Source organism: Meles meles, chromosome 6 (genome assembly GCF_922984935.1).
Source record: "Meles meles chromosome 6, mMelMel3.1 paternal haplotype, whole genome shotgun sequence".
Taxonomy (NCBI): Eukaryota; Metazoa; Chordata; class Mammalia; order Carnivora; family Mustelidae; genus Meles; species Meles meles.
Window position 1 is genome coordinate 66,990,378 of NC_060071.1, and position 6,000 is coordinate 66,996,377.

A 6,000-nucleotide genomic window follows, 5' to 3' on the forward strand; every position below is an offset into this window, starting at 1 on the left:
TGGGCAGCCAGGTATAAACAGAGAAGAGGAATAAAGACCAAGGTCTGGTCCAAGGACATAACATTTAGGAAGAGGAAAGCTGCTTTCAGTTCAGTCCAGGAACCACAAAATGCTCAGAATGGGGCAGGACTTCAGAGGTTACGTAGACAAAACCTCTCATTTTATGGATGTGCGACTTGCTCAAGGGGCCATTCAAATGTTTGGGTTTGCCTTCTGGCTCTCTTCCTGTGGCCTAGGTGAAAGCCCTGTAGAAAATTCTGAGCTGAGAAAAGAGATAAGCCAGATTACATCACTGTGCAAGGGGGCTACTTCACACAGTCACACATACATGAATACACACACGCATGCAGGCTCACACACACAGAGAGAGAGAGAGTACTGCTCATAGATCAGAGAGATCCCATTCAGAATAATTGGGTCTGGTCAAGGTAAGAAGTCTTTTCTGTCCTCCATTTATATTTCCTCAAAGGCTTTTACCTGATACCAGCTCTAAATAGTAATTCAACACTGAGGCTCCACTTAAACAATTATTCTGTCCCTCTTTCCTCAGAACCCTCCTCTATTCTATCCCCTAAACCCACACATTCAAATCTATTATTAATGAGCTTCTGCCCTACGAGATTCACTTAGGATCATAGAATTTTAGAACTGGAAGGGACCTGAGGGAATCCTGTGGTAAAAATTTCTCATTCTGTAAATGAGGAAATTGAAACCCCTCCCTCCCACACACACAAAATGGAAAGACTTGGGCAAGTCTCCAGAGTTGAGGACAGTGCTAGGATTTTCCAAGACAAATAAAAATTCAGAATTAGTGAAATGATCTATTGTACCCCTTAGCTGATATTTTCCCTTTACCCATCAAAGTTACCACATCTAGCCTGGAAAGAAGAGAGGAGAATCAAAGAATAAGACCTGGATTCCCAATAGTTTTCTATCTCCGGGTTCCAGCCCATCCTGCAATCCATCTGAATTTCTGCCCTTGGTTGTATAAGAACCCTCTTATGATAAATTCTCCTTTTTCGCTAACATAGCCCGAAAACTGAAATGGCTTGGGTTCAAATCCTGGCTCCAATGTTTACTAGCTGTGTGTTGTGGGCAGTTTCTTTTTTTTTTTTTTTTAAGATTTTATTTATTTACTTGACAGACAGAGATCACAAGTAGGCAGAGAGGCAGACAGAGAGAGAAAGGAGGAAGCAGGGTTCCTGAGGAGCAGAGAGCCTGACTCGGGGCTCGATCCCAGGACCCTGGGATCATGACCTGAGCCGAAGGCAGAGGCTTTAACCCACTGAGCTACCCAGGTGCGCCTGTGGGCAGTTTCTAACCTCTCTGTGTCATAGTGTTCTTTTCCATAAAAAGGAGAGATACTAGTATAGACTTATTGAGAGGATTAAATTAGATAATGCACTTAATGTACTTAGCACAGTATGTGGCATTCGTCCAACAAAGAATAAGCACCTTTCATGTGCCAGGCACCGGTGCAAAATAAACATTCATTAAATGTTGCTACTATTGTTATTAGACTAACTCATTATGAATTATTTTATTTGAAACTAAAGAGCCCTAATTAATACAGAGATTCTTAACAGGAAGTAGTGTCTTGACTGAAAGACCTTGAGAACAAGTATGAAACTAGTTGGCTCAGACAGAGAGAGGAACAATGAGTACTCCCGCAACCCAGCCTGGGAAATTCTTGGCAGGCCATACGATGATGGAGCAAGTAGTTGGTTAGGCAATCCTGTTGCCACCAAGGATTCAGACTATGTGCCAACTGAGGGTAAAGTGTTTAGGGTTTATAGCTAATGTATCAAACTATTTGATATAAGCAGGTTACTGCTTATACAGTTGACCCTTGAAAAGGCAGGTAATTAGGGGCACCACCCCCCACCCCCACCGTGCAGTTAAAAATCTTAACTACCCCTAAACTTAACTACTAATAGCCCACTGTTAACTGGAAGCCTTACCAACGACATAAACCATCAATTAATGTATATTTTATGTATTGTATATACAATATACCATATTCTTCTAATGAACTAGAGCAAAGAAAATACTAACAAAATAATGAGGAAGAGAAAATACATTTACAGTACTGTATTTATCTAAACAAACAAACAAACCAAACAATGGTAAGTAGGTAGACCGCACAGTTCAAACCCATGTAGTTCGAGAGTCAGCTGGTGACAAGAATGAGAAGAGTTCCAATCTATGAATGATCAAACAGAAAGAGAGAAAAATGGAAACAAACTGAAATTATAGAGGTCCAGAATAGGAAATTAATGTATCTTGCTAAAGTGAAATGGATAAGATTGGTGGGGATGACTGGAATGCTCTATAATCTGGCAACTGAAACGGAGGTACCCAGAAGGAGCCAGAGAAGTTGGGAAATCTGAAACATCCTCACTGCCCCAAACCTGTCCTAGGGTACTCTGTCTGACAAAAACACATTCCTCCCTTTGAAAATTACAATTATTTTTCTCCCTTTTTGATTTGCCTTTTGTAACTGAATTATATGTTGTTCACTAGATATCCAAGAAGTTCCCACCCACATTTTTCAGATGTCTTTCAGCTGGGTAGGGGCAGGTGACTAGTTTTGGCCAGTGACTAGTAAATGACCAAAGAATTTAAGAGTTAGTGAATGTTACTCCGGTAATCTCTCCCTAGAAACTGCTGGCTGAGATGGCAGTGTCACAAGACCAAGTAGCCTCAAACTCCAAATTATCACGGAACATGTACAATCAATTCTCATTATTTATGAGTCCTGTATTTGTGAATTAGCTTACTCATTAAAATTTGTGAACCTAAATCAATACTTGTGGGTTTCTTCATAATCACTCACAGATGTAGGCAGCGTGATGGAAAATTTGAGTCCCCTGATGTGCATGTTCCCAGCTGAGATTACGCCAGGCAATACTCCACTGCCCTCTCATAGTAGAAATCCGTGTCCTTTTCACGATCTATTTAGTGCCACAAGTTTCGCATTTTTGTTCTTTTTGTTGGTGATTTTGCTGTTTAAAATGGCCCTCACGCTTAATGCCAAAGTTCTTTCTAGTGCTCCTAAGCACAGGAAACCTGTGATGTGACTTACAGAGAAAATATGAACTTTATTCAGGCATGAGTTGCAGTGCTGCTGACAAAACGAAGCCAGTGCTAATGAATCAACAACATACATTAAATAAGGAGACTTCAAACAGAAACACCTTATATAAAACACAATATACAAAGCAAGGTTATGATCCATCTACTGAGGAAAATGCTGTGACCGGAGGTTTGTAGGAACCTAACCTCATATTTTCCCTAAGAGCAATGATTTAGTATTTGTTAATTCAGAGTTTCTGGCAACTTTATAGAACGTAACTATTCCAAGTAATAAAAATCAACAGTAGTTGTTTTGAAGAGTTAGTTGCCCAGTGAGTGAGAAATAAACGTTTCTGGTGTTAAGTCACTAAGGTTTCGGGATTAATTTGTTTTCGCAGTATAGTCTTTGACTTTCTTAAGACACTTTTAAAAAAAATATTTTATTTATTTATTTGCCAGAGAGAGAGAGAGAGAGAGAGGGCACAAGCTGCAGGAGCGGCAGGCAGAGGGAGAAGCTGGGAAGCCGACTCCCTGCTGAGCAGGGAGCCTGATGTGGGACTCCATCCCAGGACCTGGGATCATGACCTGAGTCAAAGGCAGATGCTTAACCGGCTGAGCCACCCAGGCCTCTCTTGATTAAGATATTTTTAAATTATGTTTGCAATTTGATATTTATTACCCCTGTAATCAGAAGTGTCTATATAATTCACCCATCTGTAAAATGGAGATACTACTCATCAATCCAATTTTGTTAATTCCCTTGCATTTTAAAGATTTGTTTACTTATTTGAGAGAGAGAAAGCAAGTGAGCATGTGCATGCATGAGCAGGAGGAGGGGAAGAGGGAGAGGGGAAATCTCAGGCAGATTCTGCTCTGAGCACAGCGCTGGATGTGGGGCTTGACAGGGGGAGGGGCTTGATCCCACAACCCCGAGACCAGGACCCAAGCTGAAACCAAGAGTCAGACACCTAACCAAACTGAGCCACCCAGGTGCCCTTGCATTTTAAAGTGCCTATAATGTGCCAGGCACTGGTACAAATCCACTAAATGTTACTACTACATGATTAGACTAGCTTAAGATAAATTTTTTTGCCACTTTTTTTTTTAAGATTTTATTTATTTGATAGACACAGAGAGAGAGCACAGCAGGGTGAGCTGCAGAGGGAGAGAGAGAAGCAGCCTCCTCCCCAGGACTGGATCCCAGGGGCTTGATCCCAGAACCATGGGATCATGACCAGAGCCGAAGGCAGATGCCCAACTGACTGAGCCACCCAGGTGTCCCAAGAAGCAGGGTTTTAAGTGAAAGATTTTCAAAAAAATACAGAACTAGTTGAGTAAAGTAGGGAGGGGGTCACTGAGGACTCCCCCAACCCAAGAAAATTGCTTGGCAGTCCTTATTGGGGTTAGAAGAGGAAGAACAGTTTTTTTTTTTTTAAGATTTTATTTATTTATTTGACAGAGAGAGATCACAAGTAGGCAGAGAGGCAGGCAGAGAGAGAGGAGGAAGCAGGCTCCCTGTGGAGCAGAGAGCCCGATGCGGGGCTCGATCCCAGGACCCTGAGATCATGACCCAAGCCGAAGGCAGCGGCTTAATCCACTGAGCCACCCAGGCGCCCGGAAGAACAGTTTTTGAAGGAATGGTAATAATTCAATTTTGAACATATTAGAAATGAAGCACCAAAGAATAGACAAATGAAATCCCTAAGGATAGACAAATGATTATTTTTCCTGGAGTTTCTAAGAGAGGTCTGGGTTGAAATGGAATTAGAAGTCATTAGCATACAAATAGTAGTGGAAACCATAAAAGTAGGCAAAACTAGTTAGTGAGAATTTGTGGAGTTCGAAGCAAAAACAGCAGACCACACATTTAAAGCTTGGGAAGAAGATGGCTAGCAACAAAAATGGAAGGGAAGAAATCCAAAGGAAAACCTGAAGGGAGTGGTGTCAGGAAGCCAAAGGAGGAGAAAATTTCAATGAAGATACAATGGTCAAATGATCTATAGTGGTTTTGAATTTTGTCAGATTAGCTAAACTGGAACTGATTTCCCAGAATTCCTTTCCCTATATGGCTCCATGTGATCATTGGCCAACAAGAGAAACTTGTATGAGATTTGGGTCGGGGAGGTGAAGAAGTGAAGACTTCCGTTTAAAAAAGTGTTGAGGGAGAGACACAAAGGTTGAGGGGAGGAAGTCCAGTTTGTCATCACTGAAGAGAATATTAAAAATAAGGACATCAGTCAGTCAGATAAAGTATTATTTGGTCCTATGAAGGCTTTTGTGGGGTCATATGTTATATGCTCAGAGGAATCTACCAGTTTTCAATACAGAAATCTAAGTATCATCTTACGCTAGACTAGAATATAAGGTCTTGAGCAGAGACTACACCTTGTTGTACCCCAAATGTGTAACAGTTACTGGCACATAGTATTAAGCAATTGTTAAATATTGTTAATATATATATGTGTATATTTAAATATTGTTAAATATATACATAAAAAGCATTGTTAAATACATAAGTTCATTCTACCACACACATTCCTGACCTACATTATAGGGGCTACCATGGTGATGATATTGCTACTTCTACTAAGATAAAGACTTAAAATGTTCACCTCAGAGTAGAGAAAATTCTTTAAAAAAAAAGAATTCCAACTAATAAATATAGAAGGAACAAGAGAAATAGAACACCACTTTAGTAATTACTGCAAACAAGATTCACTGATGAGCTATAATTATTGGGGTAAAGTTTTAAGAAGAAATGAGAAATTTGCATAACCTCACAGTATCTCCTTCCAAGTATTTATTACTGATGAAGGGGGAAAAGAGTTAACTTCACAGTGGAGAAGGCTGGTTGCCATCACCTTAACTAAACGATCAAGGTTAGCATCACCAGTTATGACCTATATCACTATAATGCACCTCCTG